At 41.9% G+C, this 21,489-nt stretch overlaps 15 non-coding genes across 15 annotated transcripts; 10 read left to right on the top strand and 5 right to left on the bottom strand.

The window, feature by feature from the left end:
* The first annotated feature begins 1,714 nt into the window (after positions 1-1,714).
* On the top strand, positions 1,715-1,788 carry trnat-agu (transfer RNA threonine (anticodon AGU)). The gene has a single exon. It is a non-coding gene; the product is annotated as a tRNA-Thr (tRNA).
* A 155-nt stretch (positions 1,789-1,943) lies between these two features.
* trnas-gcu (transfer RNA serine (anticodon GCU)) lies at positions 1,944-2,025 on the bottom strand. The gene has a single exon. It is a non-coding gene; the product is annotated as a tRNA-Ser (tRNA).
* A 3,450-nt stretch (positions 2,026-5,475) lies between these two features.
* Positions 5,476-5,557, bottom strand: trnas-gcu (transfer RNA serine (anticodon GCU)). The gene has a single exon. It is a non-coding gene; the product is annotated as a tRNA-Ser (tRNA).
* Positions 5,558-7,220: 1,663 nt separating this feature from the next.
* On the top strand, positions 7,221-7,292 carry trnae-cuc (transfer RNA glutamic acid (anticodon CUC)). The gene has a single exon. It is a non-coding gene; the product is annotated as a tRNA-Glu (tRNA).
* A 1,477-nt stretch (positions 7,293-8,769) lies between these two features.
* Positions 8,770-8,843, top strand: trnat-agu (transfer RNA threonine (anticodon AGU)). The gene has a single exon. It is a non-coding gene; the product is annotated as a tRNA-Thr (tRNA).
* A 156-nt stretch (positions 8,844-8,999) lies between these two features.
* On the bottom strand, positions 9,000-9,081 carry trnas-gcu (transfer RNA serine (anticodon GCU)). The gene has a single exon. It is a non-coding gene; the product is annotated as a tRNA-Ser (tRNA).
* A 1,430-nt stretch (positions 9,082-10,511) lies between these two features.
* On the top strand, positions 10,512-10,583 carry trnae-cuc (transfer RNA glutamic acid (anticodon CUC)). Its single transcript has one exon. It is a non-coding gene; the product is annotated as a tRNA-Glu (tRNA).
* A 1,476-nt stretch (positions 10,584-12,059) lies between these two features.
* On the top strand, positions 12,060-12,133 carry trnat-agu (transfer RNA threonine (anticodon AGU)). Its single transcript has one exon. It is a non-coding gene; the product is annotated as a tRNA-Thr (tRNA).
* Positions 12,134-12,285: 152 nt separating this feature from the next.
* trnas-gcu (transfer RNA serine (anticodon GCU)) lies at positions 12,286-12,367 on the bottom strand. Its single transcript has one exon. It is a non-coding gene; the product is annotated as a tRNA-Ser (tRNA).
* A 1,742-nt stretch (positions 12,368-14,109) lies between these two features.
* Positions 14,110-14,181, top strand: trnae-cuc (transfer RNA glutamic acid (anticodon CUC)). The gene has a single exon. It is a non-coding gene; the product is annotated as a tRNA-Glu (tRNA).
* Positions 14,182-15,391: 1,210 nt separating this feature from the next.
* On the top strand, positions 15,392-15,463 carry trnae-cuc (transfer RNA glutamic acid (anticodon CUC)). The gene has a single exon. It is a non-coding gene; the product is annotated as a tRNA-Glu (tRNA).
* A 1,254-nt stretch (positions 15,464-16,717) lies between these two features.
* On the top strand, positions 16,718-16,789 carry trnae-cuc (transfer RNA glutamic acid (anticodon CUC)). Its single transcript has one exon. It is a non-coding gene; the product is annotated as a tRNA-Glu (tRNA).
* Positions 16,790-18,031: 1,242 nt separating this feature from the next.
* trnae-cuc (transfer RNA glutamic acid (anticodon CUC)) lies at positions 18,032-18,103 on the top strand. Its single transcript has one exon. It is a non-coding gene; the product is annotated as a tRNA-Glu (tRNA).
* A 1,484-nt stretch (positions 18,104-19,587) lies between these two features.
* On the top strand, positions 19,588-19,661 carry trnat-agu (transfer RNA threonine (anticodon AGU)). The gene has a single exon. It is a non-coding gene; the product is annotated as a tRNA-Thr (tRNA).
* Positions 19,662-19,815: 154 nt separating this feature from the next.
* trnas-gcu (transfer RNA serine (anticodon GCU)) lies at positions 19,816-19,897 on the bottom strand. The gene has a single exon. It is a non-coding gene; the product is annotated as a tRNA-Ser (tRNA).
* Between the last annotated feature and the right edge of the window lie 1,592 nt (positions 19,898-21,489).

Raw genomic sequence — 21,489 nt, forward strand, 5'->3', positions numbered from 1 at the left:
GAATTGTGGTTTGTCACACTTGTACTTTACTTGAACAAAAGTTATTGTATTTCTTGCTCTTATTGTATTACTTGTATTGTAACGCTTGAAATGTTTTTGCTTACGATTGTAAGTCGCCCTGGATAAGGGCGTCTGCTAAGAAATAAATAATAATAATAATAAAATAATAATTCGGCGCTCTCACCGCCGCGGCCCGGGTTCGATTCCCGGTCAGGGAAGTTCTTTTATGCCTATTATTATTCCGATTAAAACCACTCTCTTACTCTTCATTAATCAGATGTAGATATGTCTAATTCTTGGCTGTGGCCCGACTGCATTCAATTAAAAGCGCATCCTTTATATTATTATTATAGAGACTTTGCACATTGATTCACAACCCCTTTTGGCATTATCTTCTTCTCAGACTGCAGAAAAGGAGTTTACAATTGCTCGTTACAAGCGAGAGGACAGCTGTAGTCTAACGACCCACCTCTACACAATCACACAGTTAAAACAATAAGTACCGACTAAAAAGAGTCACGGGATTATCCTACGCACCCTCTCATTCAGTGCTCCAGTGCTGTGACGCGCAGCAAATCGGTAGGTGCGTTCAAGTACCTGTAACTCAAAAACGGAAAGAGCTAGGCACGCAGTCCACATACCAAACGAAAGAGGAGGCTCCACGATTTCCCGTGATATCTAACACGCCCAGGTGTCTTGTTCCTAGAATAAACTACAGCGTCCAGAATACAGTGGTGCCTTCACTTGCTAGGAGACAGCTGTGCGCATTGGGCGTCTTATCCATCTTGCATAAACAACACATTATGCCAAACGATGGCTAGAGGTAAAGGAAAAGCAAAATAAAGTGTTCCTATACACATTTTTATTCATTCATTTACTCCACGTGTTAGTTATATGTCGTTTTATTGCTGGGGTCCGGTCGTGTCCTTATGAGGGTCAAATGGAGGAATTTGTATTTGAAAGTGTATTTTCACTTGTAAAGATGCAACGTGTTTAATTGTTAAGCAAATGTTTCTTATTTTAAATGAGCAATGCCGATGTTATTAAAACAGTTTCTAAATCTACATGTGTAATACATATATTGTCAATGAACATGTGTCTTATTTGAATGTGAGCAGTGTTTGTGGTGCACGATTGGGTGCTGATAGTGCAGTTTTCGAGACCTGCTGCCAGTATGAACCAAGAAATGAAACGTCGCATTTTGGATTCAAACTGGAGAAACTGATGTTTGTTGAAGGACTGTGTGCAATCAGAACGGGGAGAAAGCCTTGCGGTCCAGGGGTTGTCAGCAGTAGGGGATTTAACACCTGGGAGCTGAGGATGTTACAGCCATTCATCTCCAGGGTGCTCAGCAGAGGTTCCATGTTGTAAAGGTTAGCACTCTGGACTCTGAATCCAGCCATCCGAGTTCAAGTCTCGGTGTGACCTCAATTTAACCATATGTTTTGATCATGTGAACTACCAAATGTCATATATCTAGACAAAGAGGGTACAATCGGTCATATAAAATACAATGCAGATTCCGATATCTGAGGTCGGAAATTGTTTAATAACAAGTAATACGCATTTTCAAGTGTTTCAGATTAATTTCAGAAATGTCGCGCGCTTAATTTTACAGTCCTGCATTGCAGTAGAGAATGACAGTAAAGGCAATAATGTCCCTGATAGGTTTCATTTCACAGGTCTCTGACACATATTTCTTTGCGTGTGGCAGGGCGCCGTGGCTTAGATGGTTAAAGCGTCTGTCTAGTAAACAGGAGATCCTGGGTTCAAATCTCAGCGGTGCCTTTGGTTATACTATTTTTCAGCAAAGTTTAGCCTGTTTTTGTGTTACTGTTGGGGAACATCTCTAACACAGACCAATACTGTCCTATAGTCGCAGGATAAACACTTTTGCCAAAAAAAGAGAATGAGAAACAGTAATAATAATAAAAAAAAAGCTACGACGAGGATGGGATTCGAACCCACGCGTGCAGAGCACAATGGATTAGCAGTCCATCGCCTTAACCACTCGGCCACCTCGTCCCCGAAAAACAGATGCTCAAACCAAAGAGGATGAAACACTCACTATTTGTTCACAGCGCGGGTGTAGAAGCCGTCTAATCTCTCCTAAGGAGCACACTTTATTATGGCAGTTCATTATGATTCATTGTCTGTCATTGTGTTGCAGGTGTGCATTTACACTTTATTATTTGTTTTATTATTATTTTGTATTTATATACATGCGTGCTTGTTTTTTTTTTATTTAAATAACGATATGATTTTGTATTTTCACTGCACGATTTATTATTGATTGTGTGTTTGGCTATTGTTTATTTTCACAAATTTTGAATCACGGCACTTGTGTGGAGTAGTGGTTAGGGCTCTGGACCCTTGACCGGAGGGTTGTGGGTTCAATCCCCAGTGGGGGACAATGCTGTTGTACCCTTGAGCAAGGTACTTTACCTAGATTGCTCCAGTAAAAACCCAACTGTATAAATGGGTAACTGTATGTAAAAATAATGTGATATCTGTATAATGTGATATATTGTAAGTTGCCCTGGATAAGGGCGTCTGTTAAGAAATAAATAATTATAATAATAATGACTGCCTCTCCACCTAATTGACAATTAATGTGTTGCTTTTGAAGCGCATTCCGCACGTGGGTCTTATTATTTTTAATTAAATAAATGGTTTTAAGAGACGGACAGATTGAGAGAGCAGAGCGAGCTCCAGGCAAAGAGACACGGGAACGCACAGCTGTGGAGACACGGACACAGAGGCGAGAAATTACCTGAGGGATCTGACCAAGGGACTTGTACAGCAGGTCGCTGCCGCTGAGAGACCCAACTCCGGAAGCAACTGAGAGGGAAGGCGTTGAGTTCGCTGTTTAAGGCGGATTGAGCATTTAGAGGGGAAGAGGCGAATATACCTCCCCCCTCGCTAAGTGAAGTGTGCAATCTTTTGCTGCTGTGTGTGTGCTTGCTGCATCGCCCTGCTTTCAACAATTTGGATTGCTTAGCCGAAGTTCTTTTATTTTGTTTTACTTTCTTAGAGAAACGTCTCCAGTGACGGCCCTCACTAACCAGAGCTGTTGTAGCCTATTCGAGTCTCAGCTAATGCCACCGTGGAACACAGAGAAGACGGCTTTGGGACTTTCTATTGTTGTAAACTTTTCTTATTGATTGCTGCTGTTAGACAATTACATTACGTTTGTTGCTGTAACCATTTCCAACGTTACTGATATTGATATATAGCAGGTTATTTCTGTAGCCGAACCTATATTTAAGTTGTGATAGCTACTCCTGTTATGGCTATAGCTATTTGCCCATTGTTGTTGCTATTGCTGTAGCTAAATCTATATTTGAATTGTGATAATCATTGTGAATACTGCTGCTATTGATCCAACTATTCTTGTTATTGCGACCAATATTTCGTTTTTATGTTTTATATATGTGCTTGGCCATTTTAGTATATTTTAATCTGATTGTTTTAATAATTTAAATGAATCCCTTTCATGATTTATTGTCTGGCTTCCTTGTCTGCATTTCCACGGTGTTGCTACCCCGGTATTACGAACCTGTCCTAGTGACACCTGTAACAATTGCGCAGGGCCTGGGGGCTGTTCCGTTTTTGATGCGACAGCGTTGATAGCAAAGAAATTCCTGGCCAGCCGTACAAACGCCTTCAGCAACGTCCCTGGTGGTCTAGTGGTTAGGATTCGGCGCTCTCACTGCCGCGGCCCGGGTTCGTTTCCCGGTAAGGGAAGTTCTTTTATGCCTATTATTATTCCGATTAAAACCACTCTCTTACTCTTCATTAATCAGATGTAGATATGTCTAATTCTTGTCTGTGGCCCGACTGCATTCAATTAAAAGCGCATCCTTTATATTATTATTATAGAGACTTTGCACATTGATTCACAACCCCTTTTGGCATTATCTTCTTCTCAGACTGCAGAAAAGGAGTTTACAATTGCTCGTTACAAGCGAGAGGACAGCTGTAGTCTAACGACCCCCCTCTACACAATCACACAGTTAACACAATAAGTACCGACTAAAAAGAGTCACGGGATTATCCTACGCACCCTCTCGTTCAGTGCTCCAGTGCTGTGACGCGCAGCAAATCGGTAGGTGCGTTCAAGTACCTGGAACTCAAAAACGGAAAGAGCTAGGCACGCAGTCCACATACCAAACGAAAGAGGAGGCTCCACGATTTCCCGTGATATCTAACACGCCCAGGTGTCTTGTTCCTAGAATAAACTACAGCGTCCAGAATACAGTGGTGCCTTCACTTGCTAGGAGACAGCTGTGCGCATTGGGCGTCTTATCCATCTTGCATAAACAACACATTATGCCAAACGATGGCTAGAAGTAAAGGAAAAGCAAAATAAAGTGTTCCTATACACATTTTTATTCATTCATTTACTCCACGTGTTAGTTATATGTCGTTTTATTGCTGGGGTCCGGTCGTGTCCTTATGAGGGTCAAATGGAGGAATTTGTATTTGAAAGTGTATTTTCACTTGTAAAGATGCAACGTGTTTAATTGTTAAGCAAATGTTTCTTATTTTAAATGAGCAATGCCGATGTTATTAAAACAGTTTCTAAATCTACAAGTGTAATACATATATTGTCAATGAACATGTGTCTTATTTTAATGTGAGCTGTGTTTGTGGTGCACGATTGGGTGCTGATAGTGCAGTTTTCGAGACCCGCTGCCAGTATGAACCAAGAAATGAAACGTCGCATTTTGGATTCAAACTGGAGAAACTGATGTTTGTTGAAGGACTGTGTGCAATCAGAACGGGGAGAATGCCTTGGGGTCCAGGGGTTGTCAGCAGTAGGGGATTTAACACCTGGTAGCTGAGGATGTTACAGCCATTCATCTCCAGGGTGCTCAGCAGAGGTTCCATGTTGTAAAGGTTAGCACTCTGGACTCTGAATCCAGCCATCCGAGTTCAAGTCTCGGTGTGACCTCAATTTAACTATATGTTTTGATCATGTGAACTACCAAATGTCATATATCTAGACAAAGAGGGTACAATCGGTCATATAAAATACAATGCAGATTCCGATATCTGAGGTCGGAAATTCTTTAATAACAAGTAATACGCATTTTCAAGTGTTTCAGATTAATTTCAGAAATGTCGCGCGCTTAATTTTACAGTCCTGCATTGCAGTAGAGAATGTCAGTAAAGGCAATAATGTCTCTGATAGGTTTCATTTCACAGGTCTCTGACACATATTTCTTTGCGTGTGGCAGGGCGCCGTGGCTTAGATGGTTAAAGCGCCTGTCTAGTAAACCGGAGATCCAGGGTTCAAATCCCAGCGGAGCCTTTGGTTATACTATTTTTCAGCAAACTTCAGGCTTTTTTTGTGTTACTGTTGGGGAACATCTCTAACACAGACCAATACTGTCCTATAGTCGCAGGATAAACACTTTTGCCAAAAAAAAAAGAGAACGAGAAACAGTAATAATAATAAAAAAAAAGCTACGACGAGGATGGGATTCGAACCCACACGTGCAGAGCAGAATGGATTAGCAGTCCATCGCCTTAACCACTCGGCCACCTCGTCCCCAAAAACCAGTTGCTCAAACCAAAGAGGATGAAACACTCACTATTTGTTCACAGCGCGGGTGTAGAAGCCGTCTAATCTCTCCTAAGGAGCACACTTTATTATGGCAGTTCATTATGATTCATTGTCTGTCATTGTGTTGCAGGTGTGCATTTACACTTTATTATTTTTTTTATTATTTTGTGTTTATATACATGCGTGCTTGTTTTTTTTTATTTAAGTCACGATATGATTTTGTATTTTCACTGCACGATTTATTATTGATTGTGTATTTGGCTATTGTTTATTTTCACTAATTTTGAATCACGGCACTTGTGTGGAGTAGTGGTTAGAGCTCTGGACCCTTGACCGGAGGGTTGTGGGTTCAATCCCCAGTGGGGGACAATGCTGTTGTACCCTTGAGCAAGGTACTTTACCTAGATTGCTCCAGTAAAAACCCAACTGTATAAATGGGTAACTGTATGTAAAAATAATATGATATCTGTATAAAGTATAATGAGATATCTTGTAACAATTGTAAGTCACCCTGGATAAGGGCGTCTGCTAAAAAATAAATAATAATAACTTGCCTAGACTGCCTCTCCACCTAATTGACAATTAATATGTTGCTTTTAAAGCGCATTCCTCACGTGGGTCTTATTATTTTTAATTAAATAAATGGTTTTAAGAGACGGACCGATTGAGAGAGCAGAGCGAGCTCCAGGCAAAGAGACACGGGAACGCACAGCTGTGGAGACACGGACACAGAGGCGAGAAATTACCTGAGGGATCTGACCAAGGGACTTGTACAGCAGGTCGCTGCCGCTGAGAGACCCAACTCCGGAAGCAACTGAGAGGGAAGGCGTTGAGTTCGCTGTTTAAGGCGGATTGAGCATTTAGAGGGGAAGAGGCGAATATACCTCCCCCCTCGCTAAGTGAAGTGTGCAATCTTTTGCTGCTGTGTGTGTGCTTGCTGCATCGCCCTGCTTTCAACAATTTGGATTGCTTAGCCGAAGTTCTTTTATTTTGTTTTACTTTCTTAGAGAAACGTCTCCAGTGACGGCCCTCACTAACCAGAGCTGTTGTAGCCTATTCGAGTCTCAGCTAATGCCACCGTGGAACACAGAGAAGACGGCTTTGGGACTTTCTATTGTTGTAAACTTTTCTTATTGATTGCTGCTGTTAGACAAATACATTACGTTTGTTGCTGTAACCATATCCAACGTTACTGATATTGATATATAGCAGGTTATTTCTGTAGCCGAACCTATATTTAAGTTGTGATAGCTACTCCTGTTATGGCTATAGCTATTTGCCCATTGTTGTTGCTATTGCTGTAGCTAAATCTATATTTGAATTGTGATAATCATTGTGAATACTGCTGCTATTGATCCAACTATTCTTGTTATTGCGACCAATATTTCGTTTTTATGTTTTATATATGTGCTTGGCCATTTTAGTATATTTTAATCTGATTGTTTTAATAATTTAAATGAATCCCTTTCATGATTTATTGTCTGGCTTCCTTGTCTGCATTTCCACGGTGTCGCTACCCCGGTATTACGTACCTGTCCTAGTGACACCTGTAACAATTGCGCAGGGCCTGGGGGCTGTTCCGTTTTTGATGCGACAGCGTTGATAGCAAAGAAATTCCTGGCCAGCCGTACAAACTCCTTCAGCAACGTCCCTGGTGGTCTAGTGGTTAGGATTCGGCGCTCTCGCCGCCGCGGCCCGGGTTCGATTCCCGGTCAGGGAAGTTCTTTTATGCCTATTATTATTCCGATTAAAACCACTCTCTTACTCTTCATTAATCAGATGTAGATATGTCTAATTCTTGGCTGTGGCCCGACTGCATTCAATTAAAAGCGCATCCTTTATATTATTATTATAGAGACTTTGCACATTGATTCACAACCCCTTTTGGCATTATCTTCTTCTCAGACTGCAGAAAAGGAGTTTACAATTGCTCGTTACAAGCGAGAGGACAGCTGTAGTCTAACGACCCCCCTCTACACAATCACACAGTTAACACAATAAGTACCAACTAAAAAGAGTCACGGGATTATCCAGTGTTCCAGTGCTGTGACGCGCAGCAAATCGGTAGGTGCGTTCAAGTACCTGTAACTCAAAAACGGAAAGAGCTAGGCACGCAGTCCACATACCAAACGAAAGAGGAGGCTCCACGATTTCCCGTGATATCTAGCACGCCCAGGTGTTTTGTTCCTAGAATAAACTACAGCGTCCAGAATACAGTGGTGCCTTCACTTGCTAGGAGACAGCTGTGCGGATTGGGCGTCTTACCCATCTTGCATAAACAACACATTATGCCAAACGATGGCTAGAAGTAAAGGAAAAGCAAAATAAAGTGTTCCTATACACATTTTTATTCATTCATTTACTCCACGTGTTAGTTATATGTCGTTTTATTGCTGGGGTCTGGTCGTGTCCTTATGAGGGTCAAATGGAGGAATTTGTATTTGAAAGTGTATTTTCACTTGTAAAGATGCAACGTGTTTAATTGTTAAGCAAATGTTTCTTATTTTAAATGAGCAATGCCGATGTTATTAAAACAGTTTCTAAATCTACATGTGTAATACATATATTGTCAATGAACATGTGTCTTATTTGAATGTGAGCAGTGTTTGTGGTGCACGATTGGGTGGTGATAGTGCAGTTTTCGAGACCTGCTGCCAGTACGAACCAAGAAATGAAACGTCGCATTTTGGATTCAAACTGGAGAAACTGGTGTTTGTTGAAGGACTGTGTGCAATCAGAACGGGGAGAAAGCCTTGCGGTCCAGGGGTTGTCAGCAGTAGGGGATTTAACACCTGGGAGCTGAGGATGTTACAGCCATTCATCTCCAGGGTGCTCAGCAGAGGTTCCATGTTGTAAAGGTTAGCACTCTGGACTCTGAATCCCGCCATCCGAGTTCAAGTCTCGGTGTGACCTCAATTTAACCATATGTTTTGATCATGTGAACTACCAAATGTCATATATCTAGACAGAGGGTACAATCGGTCATATAAAATACAATGCAGATTCCGATATCTGAGGTCGGAAATTGTTTAATAACAAGTAATACGCATTTTCAAGTGTTTCAGATTAATTTCAGAAATGTCGCGCGCTTAATTTTACAGTCCTGAATTGCAGTAGAGAATGACAGTAAAGGCAATAATGTCCCTGATAGGTTTCATTTCACAGGTCGCTGACACGTATTTCTTTGCGTGTGGCAGGGCGCCGTGGCTTAGATGGTTAAAGCGCCTGTCTAGTAAACAGGAGATCCTGGGTTCAAATCCCAGCGGTGCCTTTGGTTATACTATTTTTCAGCAAAGTTTAGGCTGTTTTTGTGTTACTGTTGGGGAACATCTCTAACACAGACCAATACTGTCCTATAGTCGCGGGATAAACACTTTTGCCAAAAAAAAGAGAGAACGAGAAACAGTAATAATAAAAAAAAAAGCTACGACGAGGATGGGATTTGAGCCCACGCGTGCAGAGCACAATGGATTAGCAGTCCACCGCCTTAACCACTCGGCCACCTCGTCCCCGAAAACCAGTTGCTCAATCCAAAGAGGATGAAACACTCACTATTTGTTCACAGCGCGGGTGTTTAAGACGTCTAATCTCTCCTAAGGAGCACACTTTATTATGGCAGTTCATTATGATTCATTGTCTGTCATTGTGTTGCAGGTGTGCAGTTACAGTTTTTTTTTTTTTTTTTTTGTGTTTATATACATGCGTGCTTGTTTTTTTTTATTTATTTAAATCACGATATGATTTTGTATTTTCACTGCACGATTTATTATTGGTTGTGTGTTTGGCTATTATTTATTTTCACTATTTTTGAATCACGGCACTTGTGTGGAGTAGTGGTTAGGGCTCTGGACCCTTGACCGGAGGGTTGTGGAATCAATCCCCAGTGGGGGACAATGCTGTTGCACGTGGGTCTTATTGTTTTTAATATAATAAATGGTTTTAAGAGACGGACAGATTGAGAGAGCAGAGCGAGCTCCAGGCAAAGAGACACGGGAACGCACAGCTGTGGATACACGGGCACAGAGGAGAGAAATTACCTGAGGGATCTGACCAAGGGACTTGTACAGCAGGTCGCTGCCGCTGAGAGACCCAACTCTGGAAGCAACTGAGAGGGAAGGCGTTGAGTTCGCTGTTTAAGGCGGATTGAGCATTTAGAGGGGAAGAGGCGAATATACCTCCCCCTCATTAAGTGAAGTGTGCAATCTTTTGCTGCTGTGTGTGTGTGCTTGCTGCATCGCCCTGCTTTCAACAATTTGGATTGCTTAGCCGAAGTTCTTTTATTTTGTTTTTTTTCTTAGAGAAACGTCTCCAGTGACGGCCCTCACTAACCAGAGCTGTTGTAGCCTATTCGAGTCTCAGCTAATGCCACCGTGGAACACAGAGAAGACGGCTTTGGTACATTCTATTGTTGTAAACTTTTCTTATTGATTGCTACTGTTAGACAATTACATTACGTTTGTTGCTGTAACCATTTCCAACGTTACTGATTTTGATAAATAGCAGGTTATTTCTGTAGCCGAACCTATATTTAAGTTGTGATAGCTACTCCTGTTATGGCTATAGCTATTTGCCCATTGTTGTTGCTATTGCTGTAGCTAAATCTATATTTGAATTGTGATAATCATTGTGAATACTGCTGCTATTGATCCAACTATTCTTGTTATTGCGACCAATATTTCGTTTTTATGTTTAATATATGTGTTTGGCCATTTTATTGTATTTTAATCTGATTGTTTTAATAATTTAAATGAATCCCTTTCATGATTTATTGTCTGGCTTCCTTGTCTGCATTTCCACGGTGTTGCTACCCCGGTATTACGAACCTGTCCTAGTGACACCTGTAACAATTGCGCAGGGCCTGGGGGCTGTTCCGTTTTTGATGCGACAGCGTTGATAGCAAAGAAATTCCTGGCTAGCCGTACAAACTCCTTCAGCAACGTCCCTGGTGGTCTAGTGGTTAGGATTCGGCGCTCTCACCGCCGCGGCCCGGGTTCGATTCCCGGTCAGGGAAGTTCTTTTATGCCTATTATTATTCCGATTAAAACCACTCTCTTACTCTTCATTAATCAGATGTGGATATGTCTAACTCTTGGCTGTGGCCCGACTGCATTCAATTAAAAGCGCATCCTTTATATTATTATTATAGAGACTTTGCACATTGATTCACAACCCCTTTTGGCATTATCTTCTCAGACTGCAGAAAAGGAGTTTACAATTGCTCGTTACAAGCGAGAGGACAGCTGTAGTCTAACGACCCCCCTCTACACAATCACACAGTTAACACAATAAGTACCAACTAAAAAGAGTCACGGGATTATCCAGTGTTCCAGTGCTGTGACGCGCAGCAAATCGGTAGGTGCGTTCAAGTACCTGTAACTCAAAAACGGAAAGAGCTAGGCACGCAGTCCACATACCAAACGAAAGAGGAGGCTCCACGATTTCCCGTGATATCTAGCACGCCCAGGTGTCTTGTTCCTAGAATAAACTACAGCGTCCAGAATACAGTGGTGCCTTCACTTGCTAGGAGACAGCTGTGCGGATTGGGCGTCTTACCCATCTTGCATAAACAACACATTATGCCAAACGATGGCTAGAAGTAAAGGAAAAGCAAAATAAAGTGTTCCTATAGACATTTTTATTCATTCATTTACTCCACGTGTTAGTTATATGTCGTTTTATTGCTGGGGTCCGGTCGTGTTCTTATGAGGGTCAAATGGAGGAATTTGTATTTGAAAGTGTATTTTCACTTGTAAAGATGCAACGTGTTTAATTGTTAAGCAAATGTTTCTTATTTTAAATGAGCAATGCCGATGTTATTAAAACAGTTCCTAAATCTACATGTGTAATACATATATTGTCAATGAACATGTGTCTTATTTGAATGTGAGCAGTGTTTGTGGTGCACGATTGGGTGCTGATAGTGCAGTTTTCGAGACCTGCTGCCAGTATGAACCAAGAAATGAAACGTCACATTTTGGATTCAAACTGGAGAAACTGATGTTTGTTGAAGGACTGTGTGCAATCAGAACGGGGAGAAAGCCTTGCTGTCCAGGGGTTGTCAGCAGTAGGGGATTTAACACCTGGGAGCTGAGGATGTTACAGCCATTCATCTCCAGGGTGCTCAGCAGAGGTTCCATGTTGTAAAGGTTAGCACTCTGGACTCTGAATCCAGCCATCCGAGTTCAAGTCTCGGTGTGACCTCAATTTAACCATATGTTTTGATCATGTGAACTACCAAATGTCATATATCTAGACAAAGAGGGTACAATCGGTCATATAAAATACAATGCAGATTCCGATATCTGAGGTCGGAAATTGTTTAATAACATGTAATACACATTTTCAAGTGTTTCAGATTAATTTCAGAAATGTCGCGCGCTTAATTTTACAGTCCTGCATTGCAGTAGAGAATGACAGTAAAGGCAATAATGTCCCTGATAGGTTTCATTTCACAGGTCCCTGACACATATTTCTTTGCGTGTGGCAGGGCGCCGTGGCTTAGATGGTTAAAGCGCCTGTCTAGTAAACAGGAGATCCTGGGTTCAAATCCCAGCAGTGCCTTTGGTTATACTATTTTTCAACAAAGTTTAGGCTGTTTTTGTGTTACTGTTGGGGAGCATCTCTAACACAGACCAATACTGTCCTATAGTCGCAGGATAAACACTTCTGCCAAAAAAAAGAGAACGAGAAACAGTAATAATAAAAAAAAGCTACGACAAGGATGGGATTCGAACCCACGCGTGCAGAGCACAATGGAATAGCAGTCCATCGCCTTAACCACTCGGCCACCTCGTCCTCTAAAACCAGTTGCTCAAACCAAAGAGGATGAAACACTCACTATTTGTTCACAGCGCTAGTGTAGAAGCCGTCTAATCTCTCCTAAGGAGCACACTTTATTATGGCAGTTCATTATGATTCATTGTCTGTCATTGTGTTGCAGGTGTGCATTTACACTTTATTATTTTTTATTATTATTTTGTGTTTATATACATGCGTGCTTGTTTTTTTTTTATTTAAATCACGATATGATTTTGTATTTTCACTGCACGATTTATTATTGATTGTGTGTTTGGCTATTGTTTATTTTCACTAATTTTGAATCACGGCACTTGCCTGGACTGCCTCTCCACCTAATTGACAATTAATGTGTCGCTTTTGAAGCGCATTCCGCACGTGGGTCTTATTATTTTTAATTAAATAAATGGTTTTAAGAGACGGACAGATTGAGAGGGCAGAGCGAGCTCCAGGCAAAGAGACACGGGAACGCACAGCTGTGGAGACACGGAGACACAGACAAGAAATTATTATTATTTTTATTATTATTTGTTAATTTAGCAGACGCCTTTATCCAAGGCGACTTACAGAGACTAGGGTGTGAGAACTATGCATCAGCTGCAGAGTCACTTACAACTACGTCTCAACTGAAAGACGGAGCACAAGGAGGTTAAGTGACTTGCTCAGGGTCACACAATGAGTCAGTGGCTGAGGTGGGATTTGAACCGGGGACCACCTGCTTACAAGGCCTTTTCTTTAACCACTGGACCACACAGCCCCCACAGAAACGCGAGGAGACAGAAATGAAACTCAAGTAAACCAGAAAGTAATAAAGAACTAAAGGAACAAATACGGGCCCACACCTGAAGGATCTGACCAAGGGACTTGTACAGCAGGTCGCTGCCGCTGAGAGACCCAACTCCGGAAGCAACTGAGAGGGAGAGCGTTGAGTTCGCTGTTCAAGGCGGATTGAGCATTTAGAGGGGAAGAGGCGAATATACCTCCCCTCGCTAAGTGAAGTGTGCAATTTTTTGCTGCTGTGTGTGTGCTTGCTGCATCGCCCTGCTTTCAACAATTTGGATTGCTTAGCCGAAGTTCTTTTATTTTGTTTTACTTTCTTAGAGAAACGTCTCCAGTGACGGCCCTCACTAACCAGAGCTGTTGTAGCCTATTCGAGTCTCAGCTAATGCCACCGTGGAACACAGAGAAGACGGCTTTGGGACTTTCTATTGTTGTAAAATTTTCTTATTGATTGCTGCTGTTAGACAATTGCATTACGTTTGTTGCTGTAACCATTTCCAACGTTACTGATATTGATATATAGCAGGTTATTTCTGTAGCCGAACCTATATTTAAGTTGTGATAGCTACTCCTGTTATGGATATAGCTATTTGCCAATTGTTGTTGCTATTGCTGTAGCTAAATCTATATTTGAATTGTGATAATCATTGTGAATACTGCTGCTATTGATCCAACTATTCTTGTTATTGCGACCAATATTTCGTTTTTATGTTTTATATATGTGCTTGGCCATTTTAGTATATTTCAATCTGATTGTTTTAATAATTTAAATGAAACCCTTTCATGATTTATTGTCTGGCTTCCTTGTCTGCATTTCCACGGTGTTGCTACCCCGGTATTACGAACCTGTCCTAGTGACACCTGTAACAATTGCGCAGGGCCTGGGGGCTGTTCCGTTTTTGATGCGACAGCGTTGATAGCAAAGAAATTCCTGGCCAGCCGTACAAACTCCTTCAGCAACGTCCCTGGTGGTCTAGTGGTTAGGATTCGGCGCTCTCACCGCCGCGGCCCGGGTTCGATTCCCGGTCAGGGAAGTTCTTTTATGCCTATTATTGTTCCGATTAAATCCACTCTCTTACTCTTCATTAATCAGATGTAGATATGTCTAATTCTTGGCCGTGGCCCGACTGCATTCAATTAAAAGCGCATCCTTTATATTATTATTATAGAGACTTTGCACATTGATTCACACCCCCTTTTGGCATTATCTTCTTCTCAGACTGCAGAAAAGGAGTTTACAATTGCTCGTTACAAGCGAGAGGACAGCTGTAGTCTAACGACCCCCCTCTACACAATCACACAGTTAACACAATAAGAACTGACTAAAAGGAGTCACGGGATTATCCTACGCACCCTCTCATTCAGTGCTCGAGTGCTGTGACGCGCAGCAAATCGGTAGGTGCGTTCAAGTACCTGTAACTCAAAAACGGAAAGAGCTAGGCACGCAGTCCACATACCAAACGAAAGAGGAGGCTCCACGATTTCCCGTGATATCTAACACGCCCAGGTGTCTTGTTCCTAGAATAAACTACAGCGTCCAGAATACAGTGGTGCCTTCACTTGCTAGGAGACAGCTGTGCGCATTTGGCGTCTTATCCATCTTGCATAAACAACACATTATGCCAAACGATGGCTAGAAGTAAAGGAAAAGCAAAATAAAGTGTTCCTATACACATTTTTATTCATTCATTTACTCCACGTGTTAGTTATATGTCGTTTTATTGCTGGGGTCCGGTCGTGTCCTTATGAGGGTCAAATGGAGGAATTTGCATTTGAAAGTGTATTTTCTTATTTTAAATGAGCAATGGCGATGTTAATAAAACAGTTTCTAAATCTACATGTGTAATACATAAATTGTCAATGAACATGTGTCTTATTTGAATGTGAGCAGTGTTTGTGGTGCACGATTGGGTGCTGATAGTGCAGTTTTCGAGACCTGCTGCCAGTATGAACCAAGAAATGAAACTTCACATTTTGGATTCAAACTGGAGAAATTGATGTTTGTTGAAGGACTGTGTGCAATCAGAACGGGGAGAAAGTCTTGCAGTCCAGGGGTTGTCAGCAGTAGGGGATTAAACACCTGGGAGTGAGGATGTTACAGCCATTCATCTCCAGGGTGCTCAGCAGAGGTTCCATGTTGTAAAGGTTAGGACTCTGGACTCTGAATCCAGCCATCCGTTTTGGATGCGACAGCGTTGATAGCAAAGAAATTCCTGGCCAGCCGTACAAACTCCTTTAGCAACGTCCCTGGTGGTCTAGTGGTTAGGATTCGGCGCTCTCACCGCCGCGGCCCGGGTTCGATTCCCGGTCAGGGAAGTTCTTTTATGCCTATTATTATTCCGATTAAAACCACTCTTTTACTCTTCATTAATCAGATGTAGATATGTCTAATTCTTGGCTGTGGCCCGACTGCATTCAATTAAAAGCGCATCCTTTATATTATTATTATAGAGACTTTGCACATTGATTCACACCCCCTTTTGGCATTATCTTCTTCTCAGACTGCAGAAAAGGAGTTTACAATTGCTCGTTACAAGCGAGAGGACAGCTGTAGTCTAACGACCCCCCTCTACACAATCACACAGTTAACACAATAAGTACCGACTAAAAAGAGTCACGGGATTATCCTACGCACCCTCTCATTCAGTGCTCCAGTGCTGTGACGCGCAGCAAATCGGTAGGTGCGTTCAAGTACCTGTAACTCAAAAACGGAAAGAGCTAGGCACGCAGTCCACAATCCAAACGAAAGAGGAGGCTCCACGATTTCCCGTGATATCTAACACGCCCAGGTGTCTTGTTCCTAGAATAAACTACAGCGTCCAGAATACAGTGGTGCCTTCACTTGCTAGTAGACAGCTGTGCGCATTGGGCGTCTTATCCATCTTGCATAAACAACACATTATGCCAAACGATGGCTAGAAGTAAAGGAAAAGCAAAATAAAGTGTTCCTATACACATTTTTATTCATTCATTTACTCCACGTGTTAGTTATATGTCGTTTTATTGCTGGGGTCCGGTCGTGTCCTTATGAGGGTCAAATGGAGGAATTTGTATTTGAAAGTGTATTTTCACTTGTAAAGATGCAACGTGTTTAATTGTTAAGCAAATGTTTCTTATTTTAAATGAGCAATGCCGATGTTATTAAAACAGTTTCTAAATCTACATGTGTAATACATATATTGTCAATGAACATGTGTCTTATTTGAATGTGAGCAGTGTTTGTGGTGCACGATTGGGTGCTGATAGTGCAGTTTTCGAGACCTGCTGCCAGTACAAACCAAGAAATGAAACGTAGCATTTTGGATTCAAACTGGAGAAACTGATGTTTGTTGAAGGACTGTGTGCAGTTAGAACGGGGAGAAAGCCTTGCGGTCCAGGGGTTGTCAGCAGTAGGGGATTTAACACCTGGGAGCTGAGGATGTTACAGCCATTCATCTCCAGGGTGCTCAGCAGAGGTTCCATGTTGTAAAGGTTAGGACTCTGGACTCTAAATCCAGCCATCCGTTTTGGATGCGACAGCGTTGATAGCAAAGAAATTCCTGGCCAGCCGTGCAAACTCCTTTAGCAACGTCCCTGGTGGTCTAGTGGTTAGGATTCGGCGCTCTCACCGCCGCGGCCCTGGTTCGATTCCCGGTCAGGGAAGTTCCTTTATTCCGATTAAAACCACTCTTTTACTCTTCATTAATCAGATGTAGATATGTCTAATTCTTGGCTGTGGCCCGACTGCATTCAATTAAAAGCGCATCCTTTATATTATTATTATAGAGACTTTGCACATTGATTCACACCCCCTTTTGGCATAATCTTCTTCTCAGACTGCAGAAAAGGAGTTTACAATTGCTCGTTACAAGCGAGAGGACAGCTGTAGTCTAACGACCCCCCTCTACACAATCACACAGTTAACACAATAAGTACCGACTAAAAAGAGTCACGGGATTATCCTACGCACCCTCTCATTCAGTGCTCCAGTGCTGTGACGCGCAGCAAATCGGTAGGTGCGTTCAAGTACCTGTAACTCAAAAACGGAAAGAGCTAGGCACGCAGTCCACAATCCAAACGAAAGAGGAGGCTCCACGATTTCCCGTGATATCTAACACGCCCAGGTGTCTTGTTCCTAGAATAAACTACAGCGTCCAGAATACAGTGGTGCCTTCACTTGCTAGTAGACAGCTGTGCGCATTGGGCGTCTTATCCATCTTGCATAAACAACACATTATGCCAAACGATGGCTAGAAGTAAAGGAAAAGCAAAATAAAGTGTTCCTATACACATTTTTATTCATTCATTTACTCCACGTGTTAGTTATATGTCGTTTTATTGCTGGGGTCCGGTCGTGTCCTTATGAGGGTCAAATGGAGGAATTTGTATTTGAAAGTGTATTTTCACTTGTAAAGATGCAACGTGTTTAATTGTTAAGCAAATGTTTCTTATTTTAAATGAGCAATGCCGATGTTATTAAAACAGTTTCTAAATCTACATGTGTAATACATATATTGTCAATGAACATGTGTCTTATTTGAATGTGAGCAGTGTTTGTGGTGCACGATTGGGTGCTGATAGTGCAGTTTTCGAGACCTGCTGCCAGTACAAACCAAGAAATGAAACGTAGCATTTTGGATTCAAACTGGAGAAACTGATGTTTGTTGAAGGACTGTGTGCAGTTAGAACGGGGAGAAAGCCTTGCGGTCCAGGGGTTGTCAGCAGTAGGGGATTTAACACCTGGGAGCTGAGGATGTTACAGCCATTCATCTCCAGGGTGCTCAGCAGAGGTTCCATGTTGTAAAGGTTAGGACTCTGGACTCTAAATCCAGCCATCCGTTTTGGATGCGACAGCGTTGATAGCAAAGAAATTCCGCTCCAGCCGTGCAAACTCCTTTAGCAACGTCCCTGGTGGTCTAGTGGTTAGGATTCGGCGCTCTCACCGCCGCGGCCCTGGTTCGATTCCCGGTCAGGGAAGTTCCTTTATTCCGATTAAAACCACTCTTTTACTCTTCATTAATCAGATGTAGATATGTCTAATTCTTGGCTGTGGCCCGACTGCATTCAATTAAAAGCGCATCCTTTATATTATTATTATAGAGACTTTGCACATTGATTCACACCCCCTTTTGGCATAATCTTCTTCTCAGACTGCAGAAAAGGAGTTTACAATTGCTCGTTACAAGCGAGAGGACAGCTGTAGTCTAACGACCCCCCTCTACACAATCACACAGTTAACACAATAAGTACCGACTAAAAAGAGTCACGGGATTATCCTACGCACCCTCTCATTCAGTGCTCCAGTGCTGTGACGCGCAGCAAATCGGTAGGTGCGTTCAAGTACCTGTAAATCAAAAACGGAAAGAGCTAGGCACGCAGTCCACATACCAAACGAAAGAGGAAGCTCCACGATTTCCCGTGATATCTAACACGCCCAGGTGTCTTGTTCCTAGAATAAACTACAGCGTCCAGAATACAGTGGTGCCTTCACTTGCTAGGAGACAGCTGTGCGCATTGGGCGTCTTATCCATCTTGCATAAACAACACATTATGCCAAACGATGGCTAGAAGTAAAGGAAAAGCAAAATAAAGTGTTCCTATACACATTTTTATTCATTCATTTACTCCACGTGTTAGTTATATGTCGTTTTATTGCTGGGGTCCGGTCGTGTCCTTATGAGGGTCAAATGGAGGAATTTGTATTTGAAAGTGTATTTTCACTTGTAAAGATGCAACGTGTTTAATTGTTAAGCAAATGTTTCTTATTTTAAATGAGCAATGCCGATGTTATTAAAACAGTTTCTAAATCTACATGTGTAATACATATATTGTCAATGAACATGTGTCTTATTTGAATGTGAGCAGTGTTTGTGGTGCACGATTGGGTGCTGATAGTGCAGTTTTCGAGACCTGCTGCCAGTACAAACCAAGAAATGAAACGTAGCATTTTGGATTCAAACTGGAGAAACTGATGTTTGTTGAAGGACTGTGTGCAGTTAGAACGGGGAGAAAGCCTTGCGGTCCAGGGGTTGTCAGCAGTAGGGGATTTAACACCTGGGAGCTGAGGATGTTACAGCCATTCATCTCCAGGGTGCTCAGCAGAGGTTCCATGTTGTAAAGGTTAGCACTCTGGACTCTGAATCCAGCCATCCGAGTTCAAGTCTCGGTGTGACCTCAATTTAACCATATGTTTTGATCATGTGAACTACCAAATGTCATATATCTAGACAAAGAGGGTACAATCGGTCATATAAAATACAATGCAGATTCCGATATCTGAGGTCGGAAATTGTTTAATAACAAGTAATACACATTTTCAAGTGTTTCAGATTAATTTCAGAAATGTCGCGCGCTTAATTTTACAGTCCTGCATTGCAGTAGAGAATGACAGTAAAGGCAATAATGTCCCTGATAGGTTTCATTTCACAGGTCTCTGACACATATTTCTTTGCGTGTGGCAGGGCGCCGTGGCTTAGATGGTTAAATTGCCTGTCTAGTAAACAGGAGATCCTGGGTTCAAATCCCAGCGGTGCCTTTGGTTATACTATTTTTCAGCAAAGTTTAGGCTGTTTTTGTGTTACTGTTGGGGAGCATCTCTAACACAGACCAATACTGTCCTATAGTCGCAGGATAAACACTTTTGCCAAAAAAAATGAGAACGAGAAACAGTAATAAAAAAAAAAAAACTACGACGAGGATGGGATTCGAACCCACGCATGCAGAGCACAATGGATTAGCAGTCCATCGCCTTAACCACTCGGCCACCTCGTCCCCGAAAACCAGTTGCTCAAACCAAAGAGGATGAAACACTCACTACTTGTTCACAGCGCGGGTGTAGAAGCCGTCTAATCTCTCCTAAGGAGCACACTTTATTATGGCAGTTCATTATGATTCATTGTCTGTCATTGTGTTGCAGGTGTGCATTTACACTTTATTATTTTTTTATTATTATTATTTTGTGTTTATATACATGCGTGCTTGTTTTTTTTTTCATTTAAATAACGATATGATTTTGTATTTTCACTGCAAGATGTATTATTGATTGTGTGTTTGGCTATTGTTTATTTTCACTAATTTTGAATCACGGCACTTGCCTGGACTGCCTCTCCACCTAATTGACAATTAATGTGTCGCTTTTGAAGCGCATTCCGCACATGGGTCTTATTATTTTTAATTAAATAAATGGTTTTAAGAGACGGACAGATTGAGAGGGCAGAGCGAGCTCCAGGCAAAGAGACACGGGAACGCACAGCTGTGGAGACACAGAGACACAGACAAGAAATTATTATTATTTTTATTATTATTTGTTTAATTAGCAGACGCCTTTATCCAAGGCGACTTACAGAGTCTAGGGTGTGAGAACTATGCATCAGCTACAGAGTCACTTACAACTACGACTCAACTGAAAGACGGAGCACAAGGAGGTTAAGTGACTTGCTCAGGGTCACACAATGAGTCAGTGGCTGAGGTGGGATTTGAACCGGGGACCACCTGCTTACAAGGCCTTTTCTTTAACCACTGGACCACACAGCCTCCACAGAAATGCGAGAAGACAGAAATGAAACTCAAGTAAAACAGAAAGTAATAAAGAACTAAAGGAACAAATACGGGTCCCCACCTGAAGGATCTGACCAAGGGACTTGTACAGCAGGTCGCTGCCGCTGAGAGACCCAACTCCGGAAGCAACTGAGAGGGAGAGCGTTGAGTTCGCTGTTCAAGGCGGATTGAGCATTTAGAGGGGAAGAGGCGAATATACCTCCCCTCGCTAAGTGAAGTGTGCAATCTTTTGCTGCTGTGTGTGTGCTTGCTGCATCGCCCTGCTTTCAACAATTTGGATTGCTTAGCCGAAGTTCTTTTATTTTGTTTTACTTTCTTAGAGAAACGTCTCCAGTGACGGCCCTCACTAACCAGAGCTGTTGTAGCCTATTCGAGTCTCAGCTAATGCCACCGTGGAACACAGAGAAGACGGCTTTGGGACTTTCTATTGTTGTAAACTTTTCTTATTGATTGCTGCTGTTAGACAATTACATTACGTTTGTTGCTGTAACCATTTCCAACGTTACTGATATTGATATATAGCAGGTTATTTCTGTAGCCGAACCTATATTTAAGTTGTGATAGCTACTCCTGTTATGGATATAGCTATTTGCCCATTGTTGTTGCTATTGCTGTAGCTAAATCTATATTTGAATTGTGATAATCATTGTGAATACTGCTGCTATTGATCCAACTATTCTTGTTATTGCGACCAATATTTCGTTTTTATGTTTTATATATGTGCTTGGCCATTTTAGTATATTTTAATCTGATTGTTTTAATAATTTAAATTAATCCCTTTCAAGATTTATTGTCGGGCTTCCTTG

This window comes from Acipenser ruthenus, chromosome 21 (assembly GCF_902713425.1).
Source record: "Acipenser ruthenus chromosome 21, fAciRut3.2 maternal haplotype, whole genome shotgun sequence".
Classification (NCBI taxonomy): Eukaryota; Metazoa; Chordata; class Actinopteri; order Acipenseriformes; family Acipenseridae; genus Acipenser; species Acipenser ruthenus.